Source organism: Perca flavescens, chromosome 17 (assembly GCF_004354835.1).
Source record: "Perca flavescens isolate YP-PL-M2 chromosome 17, PFLA_1.0, whole genome shotgun sequence".
NCBI lineage: Eukaryota > Metazoa > Chordata > Actinopteri > Perciformes > Percidae > Perca > Perca flavescens.
This window is the reverse complement of record NC_041347.1, coordinates 18,182,901-18,198,968: the sequence shown is the minus strand read 5'-3', so window position 1 is coordinate 18,198,968 and position 16,068 is coordinate 18,182,901. Positions and strand designations below refer to the sequence as shown.

The 16,068-nt window shown below is 43.7% G+C and overlaps 1 protein-coding gene across 1 annotated transcript in view; it reads right to left on the bottom strand.

Annotated features, from left to right (window-relative positions):
• tet1 (tet methylcytosine dioxygenase 1) overlaps window positions 1–16,068 on the bottom strand; it is a 33,399-nt gene that overhangs the window by 13,861 nt on the left and 3,470 nt on the right. The window lies entirely within an intron of this gene.

Genomic DNA, 16,068 nt, shown 5'->3' with positions numbered 1-16,068 from the left:
GAAGGACCTTGCTTTCCTACAAACCTTACATTAATAATGCTGTCAATACTGCAGCCAAAATAGTATAGCCTGTCAAAATACAAGTTACGACCCACGGCTTAACAAGCACTTCACTACTCAGCTAAGCAGTCAGATAACAGCAGGTCCAGAAACATGGCTGTCAAAACCACTGCTAGAAAGAAAAGGGGAAGCAAAGGGGCTCTTCATACATTATAACGGCTAAAAAACAGGAAAAGAGAAGAGGGGTGTCTGTTACCGTGGAAACTGACCTCTTTATTGCTGACTTTGTTGTTATATCCTTTAAACCCACATGGAAAAGACAAGCCAAACACTCACACACAGAAGCCCGGTTCTCAGTCATTCAGTAGGAACATAACAACACCAGCTTCCAAATAAAGCGCTCCAATCAGCTAAATCCAGGGTGGCAGAGGGAGAGACAACGGAGGATAACCTCTAGATGAGCTCCATTGTAGCTGACCCATCTGCAGCGAGACAATAGACCCTAGGGTGAACACTCCGGTTGACTTTACCTTGTCTGTCCTCGGAGAAAGCCCTTCAGGTTTAGGGCAGCATATTGACAAAGATATTGGTGGCCATCTTGCTTTGCCTTCTTTCAGCCTCAAAAGAGAACGATGGCTACAGTAGCCGTGTGCAGGGCAAGCTCCTGGGTGTCATGACTAGGGTGACTGTGAGCCGCTGGAGCAAAGTGCTGCTACAGCAGACAAGCACACACTCGCCGCACACACACAGACTTATAGACACACACATACGGGATGCCTTTCGCAGACGCATACAGAGCCTCATCAGCCAATGGCGTGAGGACCTTAGCGGCTTGTAAATTATCTTCCATGCCTAGACTCTCCTAAACAAAGGATCCCCTATGTGGGCTTTTTACTCCAGCCCTACACACATGGATTGGTGGCAAGCTGTGGAACGGATACTGCACACATGCTGGATCTGGATCACAGAAAAACAACTCCACCACCGCTGAGATATTAAACTCTGAAGCAGCTCACTAACACTGCTTTTGGGCTCTTGGTGAGTTTCACTGAATTCCTTGCCCAACTGCTGAAACAATTAGTCCATTAATTCATTTGCAGAAAATATTATCTTCAACTGATACATATTATTTATTTCATATCTTTTATTTGAGGATAAATTGATGAAAATGTATTATTTGCTTAAGTCCTATATCAAGGAAAAAATGCTAAACATTTGCTTGTCCCACCCTATCACATGCTTATTTTACCTTCTCTATATCAACGTAAACTGCATATCTTTGGTCGGTTGTTTCATGGACTGTTGGTTGAATGAAACAAACAATTTGAAGACTTCAACTTGGGCTCTGTTAACAACAATTCTTTAGCTAATTAAAAAAATTGTCAACAGAGTAATTGTTATAATATGGAAATAAGCCCGCCTGCTAACTGTTAGTTAAACGTACACCTATGGCTGAAGGATGATCAGGGGTGACTCCTTGAGCCGCAGAGAAAAGCTGGACTATGAAAATGTGTGTGAATGCAGATGTTGTTAAAATGCTCATGAGCAAAAGACTTCTTTTCTTAAGCAGAAAACAGCATCACATGACTGAAACTGGCAAATTTGCAGTTATGAGCATGTCTTTGTGTGTATCTGATGATCTTTATATTGAATATAATATGTGTATACATAGCAGTCTGTCCTAGTAAACGTGGCAGCATAATTTTCTGCAGAACGTTTAATTCCCACATGATTGAGAGACTATGTGGAAGACTGTGGTATGAGCAGAAAAGAGGATGTTCACAGCATCCATACTGTCTCAACAACCCCTTCCCTCATTCTCTCTCATCCAACCCCCAAAGCCATTGTCTCTTTATAAACAATTCCCTGAGGAAAAGCTGTCGTCAGAAAAAAAAACACAGAGACAGAAATCAAAAGACAAAAAGAGAAATATGTTATGAGAGAGTAAAGTACTCCCCTTTTTTAAAGGCAACCATGTGGCCAAGATGCTGAGGTCAAACCAGGACAAGGAAACATGAAGACAGCCTGAGCCAGTGCCTGTCGTTAACACTCTAGAAACCGACCCCATTGTGGAAGCAGAGAGCGTGCAGCTTCATTCAGACACAACAATGAAAACTATATCAGCGTAGTGTCCATGTAATAAACATGACAATATCAGGATGAATAGAAATAATGGACAAGCAAGTCATGGTGGGAGATGAAGGCATTATTAAGGGACTTAGAAGTAAGCCATGTCAAAATCTCAAAAGGTATTCATAAGGATGTTACACCTGATAGCCAATATAGCACATGATTAAATGTGTTTAGGAAAAGGAGAGGTTGAGTCCTCTATAATATTAACACGTCACAGTTCATTTATGAAAATGTATCTATTCCCACCATATTAACATCTAACTATAATGTTTTAAATACTATGGTGCCATTTTTGAGAATGAAAACAACACTAAAGATTTGCATGTTTTTATCTGTTTTATCTGAGTCAGTCAGTCGGTTAGTCAGTTAGATGCTTATAACTTATCATAGTCAAACCCCTGCAGGCTGTGGCTTCATGCACATGTTGTCTCACGGCAAACATTTTCAAAACCAGTAACATCACACAGGCTGTGTTCAGATATCATATCCTTTGCTACGTGTTAGCAGGCAGCTGGTAATTTATTGAACATCTATATGTACACGATTAGCATAAAAAACAAGTAACATTCAACAGAGGTCATTTTCCCCAACAGTTATAATCACAAGTTTCCTGACACACTGTAAAACAAACACAGATGTAGACTAAACACTTGAAATATACACAAGGCATGTGTGTGCTGGAGCATACTTCATCCCCACAAAAATAATATTTCCCAAGCACTGTCAGTAACAGAAAACCTCAGTCCACATTACAACAACATATTCTCAGCTATTTTAATTACAAAGTGGATCATTGCCTGCAGATTTAGAATCTGTATTGCCTATCCATGAGGACATACTGTAAATTTTACGGTATTTCTAACCCTGAACTGGACATAATAAACTTGTATGGACATCTGAAAAATCTATGTGTATTCACGTAAGAGCATTTCACTACCATTTACACCTGCCGAAATATTCACAATTCAGTTTTTCACTCATATAAATCAAGATTAACTTCCTGACTAACAGTAATGAATGCATTGGACCCCCCTTACATCTGGACATGTTTATGATGGTAACTAGTGTACCCCAGTTTTCACGCTTACCAAATTGGGGTGAGAAATTAGATATTTTCAGATTCATTGTGGCAGTTATAGCTGATCTCTCCTCTTAATGGTAATATCTCAGGTAGTCTGACAGGTTTGTGGCAAAGTCTACAAACTAAACTGTCAAACAGGTTACACCAACCTAAACAATAAGATACACACCTACCAACTGCTACCATTTAACTATCAACTGGCATGTGCTGCTGAACCTGCTGAACAAAAAATGTTGGAAGTACACAATTGAACAGCTAGATGAATTGAAATGGTACATATAAACTGTGACTTCTCTCCCCTATGATATGGTGTGTAAAAAATAGAAAAAATAAACTATTTTTCCTCTGGCTGTAACATTAGTGATTCTCTGGTATAAAGACTAACGAATACCATTACATTATTCCACAATGTTGAATTATTTTTATGACACTATAATTTATAAAAACATGCTTATAGTACATCTCAATTATAAAAATATAGTTTAAAATTAAGCATGAACTGCGTTGGTTATATTGTCCTTCTCTGCCTTCATAGCAGTCCTCCTACTGCAGCCACTCCATTCCTGCATCCAAAAATTCTCCACAACAACCAACAATATTGCACCACACCCTTAATTTTCAGCTCTTTAAGTGTCCCATATGTTTTTTCCCTTTAACGAGCTACCCAGCTCTCGTTAGGAACAAGTAATCTGGACATTAATCACCCTAAGCTACAGTAAATGAGCATGCAAGGTGAGGTAAAGAAAGTTGTTCTGCACCACAGTCGTAAACTGTCTCTGACACATCTGGAGGCTGACCCATGGAGACCGGCCCAGTGATGGAGCTATGCCAAGCGTGATTGTTGCCAATAGTTGTCACTACTGCCATTACTACTTACACTAATGTAAACTTGTCCCTCAATTGCATGGAAAAGCTACAGATCTTTGATGAAGAGCTGTATATTTATTTAAGTTAGACTTTTTTCCTTCAGTGAAAGATAACAGTGGGAATAGTGGTAACAACCATGGGAAAATGAGAAAACATAACTCTGTGCTTGTTCCCCATGCTGCTCATCCAGTCCATTAATGCACAAGTTACCTCCCACACAATCACAGATTCAAACATCTATTTGACCAGGCCAAAGCCCAAAAGACCAACACACACATAAACCTTTAGAAACAAAGTGTTTACAGTACTAATCTATATGAAAACCCCCACATTAGCATTTGGATCCTGTGAAGCCAGACCGAGACAGTTTGAAAGCTGATTGTCCTTGAAGAGAGAACCTTGAAACCATAAAGTCAGTTACCTGGGAGGAGGCAGCAGTATGGCTCACATTCAGCAGACCCCAGAGGCCGCTCACGAATCACATTATTACCTTTTCCAAAAGAACATCTGTGGACTCAAGCCTTTGACTAAATGTCTGCTCTGCACAATGGCTTTCTGCACTCTCTTCTACATGCTCTCTGCTTCCTCAACAAACACACATAAATACAAATGCACGAATGCAGCTTTCAAACTTCCTGTATGGGTAGTTTGTAACCCATGGGGGAGCCTATTTTGGACACAATGGAGTCACATTCACAATTCCATTTAGCACACAAACACAAGTGTGTTATGTAACTTACTACAATCCCACTTTGGAAGAAAATATGCACCATTCAACACCACACCCTAAACCCCAGACTTAATTTTAGGGCCGACAGTGGTTGGTCAGCATGAGGGGATGGCGGGTCACTCCAACTCTCACACCTCCAGCCCGGCCAGGAGAGGAGGGAGGAATTTTAAAACCTGTATGCATCAACGAAATGTCCTCATTAATCTTGTGCCTGTACTATCCAATGTGTTTGTACCTGCTGATTTTGGTCAGAAGGTATATGACAAACATCTGTACAAACACACAATGAAGTATTAACAGCCAGAGCACCATTAAGTATTAATTATCATAGTTCTGTGGTGTTGTGTTTTGGAGTTGCTGTGGCTAAATATGGCAAAGTGTTTCACCTTAGGAAGGAGAAAAGAGAAAGGTGAGCGGGTCCTCAGTTTATGTAAACAATGATAAACACACACACACACACACACACACACACACACACACACACACACTAACAGTATGCAGGCAGAGCAGCACAGGGCCCCCAGATCCTCTAATAATGAGACAGGAAAAGGCTTACTTAAGTTTGCGCTAGTACGTGCTGAGTAGGCATGTTGGCCATATGACTGCACGTGTGTGTGCATGCACTCACACACACAAATATGTGTGCAGACAGATGCATTCAAAATCCAGTGGTGCATTAAAGAGCAACTACACATACTGTACAGACAGGGCTGAGAGGATGGTGAATGATGAATAAAGAGAAAAATGAACAAGGCAAAGCGATAAACAAGCACATGAGTTCATTACAGCTCAGTGGATGGAATTCTGTGGTAGAGAAATAATGACAGGAGGGAGCAAGAAGATGAGAGTTTTTATCTTCCTCAGGTGAATGAGCTATTTAGGCTAAGTTAGGCAGGTCAGGTTGATGCATGAATAAGCTCTGGTTTCTCCAGAAGGAGGCCATTGTGTGCCCTTGGTAGGATTTGAGTGGCATTTCTATTGGGGGGCAAAGTGAGGATTTCTTTTCACCCTGAGAAACCAAGTGGCACGACTTCAAAGCTTATCCAGGGACTTAGAGCCTTACAACAGTCAGGACAAGGCACAAACTCACAGATGTAAAGAACCTCAGAGGACTCAGGAGTGGAACATTAGTTTAACGCTACAAATATCTTGCTGAATTATAACCATTAAAGATACTACAATACATATCCAAATCTGCATTGTTGAAGAAACTGAATTGCTGCTGAGCTGCTACACCTGAATGTACATTAAAGCAAACTGAGTGGAGTTCCCCGTCATTACAGTAAATCATTGTCTTGGGTTGGATGTAAGCCTTCAACCTGGCACAGTCTGAGCCATACATCTGCTCTGATGTATAGTGGGCTCTGGCCAAATAACAGAGCCCCCAAATCACATACAACATATATTTCTCCTTGAGTCTTTTTTTGGGCCACTACCCAAGCCCTGCAACTATTACAGATAACTACCTCACAGGGTTGCCAAATTTAATTGGCTTGGAACAGGTTAACATCAAATACAAAGCAGCCCTAATCAGAGGCAAGCTAATATAATAAAATGTGTGTCTATGCAGAGGAAAAGGTGAAGTCAGAGGAGAGAGAGTAGGCTAAAGCACAAACACAATGTGCTTCGTCATTATGAGTTGGCTCTGATCAAATGTTGGCAGTGTCTCTGACATTTCATGAACCTTCCTCACTACCTCAGCCCTCTTCTGTCCCACACATTGATGTAATAAGAAAGGGAAAAAAAGACTGTGGATGTGTGTGTCCTTTTGGCTTGTTGCCACAGTGCCCACGTGCATATGTGGGAGAACCTTTACTCATTTTTGTGAAAGGAGAGTGACACACCAAACTCTAGCATGGCCTGAAAATAAATTTGGGAAAATTCACTGCTGACAATTTTCTACAAGGTTTTTTACTTTCCAGGCAGCCAGTTGTTCCATTTCCCTTCAATACAATATACCACCTTGAAGAGGCTTGAAACTTGTTTGAGATAGATAATGCATCACAGTGAACATCATGTTTACTTTAATGATAGTAGATGTTGCAGTATGTAATTACTGTGTGGTAATGTAGATCAGTGCAGATTCAGATCAATCTGCACTTGTAATTGCATATATTTCCTCTTCTTAAGAGTTGTGGTTTTATAGTTTTTATGTTGTCAGTGAAAGATATTATTATTTTCAATAAGACTGCTTTGTTGAACAATAAAAGATCAATTAAAACTGAATGAGAAATGTGAAATCTGTTGTCAAATTCTTGCTCCAAAACAGTTTGAGAATCTTGAAAAATGTTTACAGTATAACACAGTGCCACAACATATATTGATAGTGTAACTGTGTTACAAATATATATATATATATATATATATATATATATATATATATATATAGTAGTGCATACAGAGTATTTTAAAAAGAATATAGCTCCTTATTTCCGTCCTAATTATAAAAAGAAGCTTACTTAATAATTACAGTTTATTAGCAACAAAAACAAATGCAATTACCTCACTGAATTTACAGAGATAATGTAGGCAATTTTCCATGTTTAAGGCATTCATCCCTTGCAGACAGCCAAAGCTTGTTGCTGACCCACTATGAGCAGGACAATCTGAGTAGTTTAACCTAATTACCTGCATATAGGTTACAGAGTTCACAGCCTTAAACCCATAGTGCGTGTCTGCTGGTTATCTCCACTAATCCTCCTTACGACCCAGAGAATACTCCATCAGACAACAGTGGCAGGTCAAAGGTCAGCACCAGACAAAGAGGTCGCCATAGCAACCGTTGGTGCTGAAGACTTCCATTGCTGTGCGTGTGTGTGTGTGTGTGTGTGAGAGAGAGAGAGAGAGAGAGAGAGAGAGAGAGAGAGGGGGAAGAGGAGCTCAGACCTGACAGAAGTGTCTGTTGGAACAAATCACACTCACTTTACATTAAGCTGGTTCCATTTGAGAACAATGAGGGTGTTTTGCTGCATGATGGACTGAACTACAAGCTGTAAAAAACCTTCATGCAACGCACACACACACACACACACACACACACACACACACACACACACACACACACACACACACACACACACACACACACACACACACACACACATACACACATGCATACAGCCATGTATCTGTTACAAAGCAAACAGTCACCAATGGGTGCTGCAGGCTGCCTGTCCTCCCTACCAGAATGCTGTCTGAGGGATTGGCAAGTGTTTTCCTGATACACGTGTTATGTCAGCTGGGCTACTTTTCTGGCAAATGCATTGCAGTAGAACAAAGAGGAGTGGAAGAAGTGCGGGAGATAAATTAGTTTCCAGGCGGAGCTGGTCGCTGAGCTGGCTAGCTGACTGGAAGCTTGCAGGCTATTATTTGTAAAAAGTAGAGTCCCCCTGCAGCTGTATTGTGCTGAACTGAATGCTTCCTTTGCTATGTAATTATGGTGAAACCTCAAACTTACCAAAGTGTACCTCACCAGGTGCATGGTCTTGATAAATGTAGTGACAGAAGGAGACACAAGCACTGAAGGATAATAGTTATACTATCTGCTAAAATTTGGGCACAGCATCTGCACCAGTTGGAATCGGTGAATGGAGCTCTGGCTGATATCAACATTAGGCGCATTACAGTAGTCCAGGCTAGAAAGAAGAAAAGCATGTATAACCTTATGTAAATCGAAAGGAGACAAAAAAAAATCAGATTTTTGAAATGGAGAAACAGTCTTACTTAAGCATTAAAACAGAGATCTGCATTAAATATTACGCCAAGATTTCTAGCTGCCTGCTTCTTTTTACATTTTTATTTACAACAATATTGATATTTATATCATAATAGGCTGTATATTAACATATTGGGAGAAAACAGGTAGTTCTATGTAAAATCAGACATTGAACACCCCCCCATATAGCCAAAACGGCATGATCCTCGTTTCATAACTATAGAAATAAAATTATCCATAATACATTTTATTTCTGTTATAAACTGTCAATTGGTCAAAATGGCAGAAGCGTCAACGAGTCCCCGCAAGCACAGTAATGTGGTCAAGCGAGCTAGAGAGTGACTAAAAAGAGCGAGCAGCATTAATACAAAGCAGTGAATTAGAGAAATTAAACTTTTTGTCGTTTTATTACTAGAAATGCAACTGTAGCAAGCATCCACAACGTTATCCACATTCATATTAAGATGCAACAAATTATATATCCAGCTACAAAAAAAGTTAGAACGGGAGTCATTCCTATGAAGATAATACACTGTCTCGTCGCATTGGTGTAAACTAGCAGGTTTCAGAACGTTGCAGACGGGCGCTTTGCAAGTAGTTGCAAGTTTCAACTTGACTCGTCACAAATCTTTGGTCTGAACTGGGGACTTTACGTCTCTGCGAAGATTCAAATGTGAGATTGGCAGTCGAATCAGGCTCCTTCGATCGAAGCATCAAATATTCAGCTATTCAGGGTCACCCCTAATAACTTTGTTATATTTCAAAAAGTTTTCCGACATCCAGCATTTGACATCATTGAGGCAGGCAAGGAGGTTATCCAAGCTCCTGGAGTTATTGGACTGGAGAGGGATATAGCTGTGCGTCTTCCGCATAACAATAGTAGGAGACACCGTGCATGTATAAAAACAACAGAGTCCCAAGAATGGACCCTTGAGGAACCCCACAATCAAAATGAGTAACAGAGGAACAGGCGGTTAAATAATAGCATGTTTGAAACCATTTGGAAATTATGGCAGAAGTCAGAGAACTATTAATAATCAATAAAAAAAAAAACTCTTTAAAAACTTTGGGGTTGGTATACTGTCTAAAACAGTAGAGAATTTAATTTGAGAAATGAATTATATGCATATCACAGCTACAGTGTAATGATAGGAAAAATTAACTAGTAGAAGCAAGACACATGGTGGTACTACACACTCAAATCTTAAATACTATATCAGCTGATTACAATGGACACATTGTACAGACAACTGCAAAAACATCTTGCATACATTTATGAATTTCATTACATATTTAAAAGCCTGTGCTAGTTTAAGTCAAATAAACTGCCAGCACTGACGGAGAGAGGAGCAATTTGTTTGTACTATTTTGAGAAGTGAATGTTAAAAACATTATCGATGAGTGCTGACATCTGCCTTGTTAGGCCGTAAAAAAGTGAGTCAGTAATGCAGCCTACAGCTCTAAACATGTCAGGACTGTTACAGTCTAATTCACTCTACAAAAAGTGGAGCTTTTGCACTCAATGAACTGTAGTATTTTGTTTCTGGTGTGTACGTGTTAGTGTGCGTAGTGTGTGTTCAGGGCCAGGTCAAACAAGGCTGTGAGCCCTGTCCTCACTGCCCAATACATAGCAAGGCCGCGAGGGGGCCATCAAGCCTGAGTGAAACCAGACATTTTTAAAAGGAAAGAGCCACGCTCACTCTCTTTCTTGCAAACACACAAACCTTAGAAGCTCAAAGGTTTACATTTTTTTGTGTTTTTGTATGTTGTCTTCAAATACATAAGCCTTACACTGTTCAATCTGTGTTCTGTTTTGTGTGTTTTTTTTGCAAGTATGTTATGTACAGTATATAAGGTTTTATGATCAAAATAAATCACAGCCACACCAACCATAGTAGCTCACTAAAACCATGAACAGAATCCACATGCCACTACATGAACTCTTCTTTGGCCTCTGCCCCTTTTTTTACAATCTCATGGAGTGGAAATTACTCGTTGGAAGGGTGTGTGAGCTTGATCAACAAGACTGGCCAGCAAGTAAGTACACATAAAGTAAACCCTCATACACTCACAGTGTGGTTTCTTGAGTTATATATTTAAATAAAGACAAGAGGTAAAGTTTCTCACCCTGTAGAATTAAGTAAAGGATGGTTTTGGACTATGACCTACAGGACAGTTCATCATGATGATAGCTGTCCTGAAAGTGCAAGCTTGAAACACCTGGTGCAGGCTCCAAAACTGCAGTTGCATATAATCAAACAAAAACCTATTCCCAAATCACAAACACAGGCATTGCTATAAATATGTGTATGGCAATGTGATGTCATTTGAGAGAAATGGGGAAACAACAATTGGCTATGTTGCTTGAATAAGAGTGGATCTGCTGTTCTGTCATCTTATCTTTAGTGTCACTCTGTCACACGCTGTCCAGCAGCATGCACGGACTACGCAAATACGTATTCTATGTAACGACAAAAGTCACAACAACCACATATACTGTAAATGTGTATTTGATCTATACACACTGACCCACATTTCAGGGTATTCCAAAAAATATGTTTATAAATCTCTTCCTCCTCGCCCCCTCTTACACTTACACAATAGTGCACAAAGGTCGTCACTACTAATACCGCAGGTGTTATATAATCAGCCCTAATCTGCTACTGCCACTGCTACGACTCTGAGGACTCAGCCAGTGTATGCATGCACACTTGCAGACACAAGATTGCACAGCCACAAGGACCCTCACTCACAGTTGTTCACACAGAGCCCTCCCCCAGCCACATGGACACCACCGAAATTATACTGTTATGTAGCTCTGGTAGCCAACTGCTATAAGGAACTTATTTCCACCAACCAAAATGATTGAGAAAATGTCTATTAGCCGTCTGTCCCTACATAAGCATGTTATAGATAAAGCACCATAATCAGAAAGGCTTTTTTAACACCTCATCTAAATAATTTTACTACTACTTTATAAAGTTTCATGCACAAACAATTAGCCTAAACATAGAACCCTGCATTAATCATTTCTGACCACTAGGTGGTAGAATAATTCCGAAACAAGCTGACAACCACACAGCCCTGACAAAATATTGGTAGTGCTAAAGTATTAGCAAACAGTTGCCTTCTTCTTCCACATGCTGCACAGAGCAACATTATAATTATAATTTATATGGAAAATATATGGGTCAGTAGGCTACTTGCTAAATTTGTCCGTCTGCCACTTGTTGCTGGACTGAAAACAGCTAAAAACATTTAAGTTTCAGGCTGAACAGCTAAACATCCATCCATCCATCCATCCATCTTCGTCCGCTTATCCGGTGTCGGGTCGCGGGGGGAGCAGCTCCAGCAGGGGACCCCAAACTTCCCTTTCCCGAGCAACATTAACCAGCTCCGACTGGGGGATCCCGAGGCGTTCCCAGGCCAGGTTGGAGATATAATCCCTCCACCTAGTCCTGGGTCTTCCCCGAGGCCTCCTCCCAGCTGGACGTGCCTGGAACACCTCCCTAGGGAGGCGCCCAGGGGGCATCCTTACCAGATGCCCGAACCACCTCAACTGGCTCCTTTCGACGCAAAGGAGCAGCGGCTCTACTCCGAGCTCCTCACGGATGACTGAGCTTCTCACCCTATCTCTAAGGGAGACGCCAGCCACCCTCCTGAGGAAACCCATTTCGCCGCTTGTACCCTGGATCTCGTTCTTTCGGTCATGACCCAGCCTTCATGACCATAGGTGAGGGTAGGAACGAAAACTGACCGGTAGATCGAGAGCTTTGCCTTCTGGCTCAGCTCTCTTTTTCGTCCTGGCAACGGTGCGATAGATTGAATGCAATACCGCACCCGCTGCGCCCGATTCTCCGACCAATCTCCCGCTCCATTGTCCCCTCACTCGCGAACAAAACCCCAAGGTACTTGAACTCCTTCACTTGGGGTAAGGACTCATTCCCTACCTGGAGAAGGCATTCCATCGGTTTCCTGCTGAGAACCATGGCCTCCGATTTAGAGGTGCTGATCCTCATCCCAACCGCTTCACACTCGGTTGCGAACCGATCCAGTGAGTGCTGAAGGTCGCAGGCCGATGATGCCATCAGGACCACATCATCTGCAAAGAGCAGCGATGAGATCCCCAGCCCACCAAACTGCAACCCCTCCCCACCCCGACTACGCCTCGATATCCTGTCCATAAATATTACAAACAGGATTGGTGACAAAGCGCAGCCCTGGCGGAGGCCAACCCTCACCTGAAACGAGTCCGACTTACTACCGAGAACCCGGACACAGCTCTCACTTTGGTCATACAGAGATTGGATGGCCCTGAGTAGAGACCCCCTCACCCCATACTCCCGCAGCACCTCCCACAGTATCTCCCGGGGACCCGGTCATACGCCTTCTCCAAATCCACAAAACACATGTAGACCGGTTGGGCATACTCCCAGGCTCCCTCCAGGATCCTTGCGAGAGTGAAGAGCTGGTCCGTTGTTCCACGACCAGGACGGAATCCGCATTGTTCCTCCTCAACCCGAGGTTCGACTATCGGCCGAACCCTCCTTTCCAGCACCTTGGAGTAGACTTTACCAGGGAGGCTGAGAAGTGTGATACCCCTATAATTGGCACACACCCTCTGGTCCCCCTTTTTTAAAGAGGAACCACCACCCCAGTCTGCCACTCCTTTGGCACCGTCCCCAGACTTCCACGCAATGTTGAAGAGGCGTGTCAACCAGGACAACCCCTCCACACCCAGAGCCTTGAGCATTTCTGGACGGATCTCATCAATCCCCGGGGCTTTGCCACTGTGTAGTTGTTTGACTACATCAGTGACTTCCGCCTGTGAAATCGACGACAATCCCCCGTTATCCTCCAGCTCTGCCTCTAACATAGAGGGCGATTAGTCGGATTCAGGAGTTCCTCAAAGTGCTCCCTCCACCGCCCTATTACCTCCTCAGTGGAGGTCAACAGTGTCCCATCCTTACTGTACACAGCTTGGATGGTTCCCCGCTTCCCCTCCTGAGGTGGCGAACAGTTTTCCAGAAACACTTTGGTGCCGACCGAAAGTCCTTCTCCATGTCTTCTCCAAACTTCTCCCACACCCGCTGCTTTGCCTCTTTCACGGCAGAGGCTGCAGCCCTTCGGGCCCTTCGGTACCCTGCAACTGCCTCCGGAGTCCTCCGAGATAACATATCCCGGAAGGACTCCTTCTTCAGTCGGACGGCTTCCCTGACCACTGGTGTCCACCACGGTGTTCGTGGGTTACCGCCCCTTGAGGCACCTAAGATCCTAAGACCACAGCTCCTCGCCGCAGCTTCAGCAATGGAAACTTTGAACATTGTCCACTCGGGTTCAATGCCCCCAGCCTCCACAGGGATGCACGAAAAGCTCCGCGCGGAGGTGTGAGTTGAAAGTCTGTCGGACAGGGCCTCCTCCAGACGTTCCCCCACCTACCCGCACTACACGTTTGGGCTTACCAGGTCTGTCCAGAGTCTTCCCCCACCCCTGACCCAACTCACCACCAGATGGTGATCGGTTGACAGCTCTGCCCCTCTCTTCACCCGAGTGTCCAAAACATACGGCCTCAGATCAGATGAAACGATTATGAAATCGATCATTGACCTTCGGTCTAGGGTGCTCTGGTACCAGGTACACTTATGAGCATCCCTATGTTCGAACATGGTGTTCGTTATAGACAATCCATGACTAGCACAGAAGTCCAACAACAAACAACCACTCTGGTTTAGATCAGGGAGGCCGTTCCTCCCAATCACGCCTCTCAGGTGTCTCCATCATTGCCCACGTGTGCGTTGAAGTCCCCCAGCAGAACAATGGAGTCCCCCCACTGGAGCCCCATGCAGGACTCCAGTCAAGGTCTCCAAGACGGCCGAATACTCCGAACTCCTGTTTGGTGCATATGCACAAACAACAGTCAGAGTTTTCCCCCAACCCGCAGGCGTGGGGAGGCGACCCTCTGGCCCACCGGGTAAACTCCAACACAGCGGCGCCAGCCGGGGCTTGTGAGTATCCCCACACCCGCCCGGCGCCTCACACCCTGGGCAACTCCGGAGAAGAAAAGAGTCCAACCCCTATCCAGGAGTATGGTTCCAGAACCGAGACTGTGCGTAGAGGTAAGCCCCACCAGATCTAACCGGTAGCGCTCCACCTCCCGCACCAGTTCCGGCTCCTTCCCCCACAGAGAGGTGACGTTCCACGTCCCCAGAGCCAGCGTCTGCCGCCCGGGTCTGGTCCGTCCGAGGCCCCTGACCTTCACTGCCACCCATGTGGCATCGCACCCGACCCCAACGGTTCCTCCCACAGGTGGTGGGCCCATGGGCTGGAGAGATGGGAGCCACGTAGCTTGTTCGGGCTGTGCCCGGCGGGCTCCGTGGCAAACCCGCCACCAGGCGCTCGCCCGGCGAGCCCGCCGTCTGGGCCTGGCTCCAGACGGGGGCCCCGGGCTTCCTCCGGGCAGGGTCACTCCATCTCTACCTTGCTTCTTCATTGGGGTTTTTGAACCATTCTTTGTCTGGCCCCTCACCTGAGACCACTTTGCCTTGGGAGACCCTACCAGGAGCACAAAGCTCCAGACAACACAGCCCTCAGGTTCACAGAGACACACAAACCTCTCCACCACGATAAGGTGATGGTTCACGGAGAAGTTAAACAATGCTCTGAAACTTGCTGTAGAGCTGAGAGTTGCAGATTCAAGTGATAATTATCTGTAGGTTCATCACTATTAGCATGACAGTGACACCCTTTTCACATTGTGTCAGTTCTCACATTGTCATCGATTATAGCTGTTTTAAAATTGACTGGGGAAAAAAATCCTCTCTTAACTAGTGTCCTAGGTGTTCATTTTCTTAATGGGTTCTAAAATATGCATTCAAAATGGCATTCAATGACATTGTGCAAAAACATCCGGCTCAAATTGGCCTTAATTACTACCCATACCCATTCACACACATAAGCATGCACATACACACAGTCACCATGTGCAACTCATAAAATAGCTTATTCTCTTGCTTGCACCATGGATGGCACACACACACACACACACATACACACATTTCCCAAGCACGTGCTGAGATGCTGCTAGTCATGTGACAGGGCCTTCTCCTCTAACACAATACATCATCAACACTGAAGTTGTGCATTCACACCTGATCTCTATTCTCTAAAAGGCACAAACACACACACACACACACACACACACACACACACACACACACACACACACACAAACACTTCCTCTTTTATCACTCAACACATTTCCCAACATTTAACGGGAAGACGCCATGAAGTAGAGTGTACAGCATTTGTACCGGCCGAAACAAATGTGAAACGCAATGTGAAAGTGAAACCTTCGGTTTGGCTAATTCAATGCTCGATCATTGCTGCTACCAGTGGGCAGCTGGGAAACCTCGGAGATCAAAAGCTATGCTGTCAGACAATAACAACATTTTTTCAGTTGCTTCAGATCAGCTGTTTGTAGATTGCATAAAGAGGCTCCAGTAAATTCCCACTCAAATCATTGTCTAAATTTACCTTATGAGA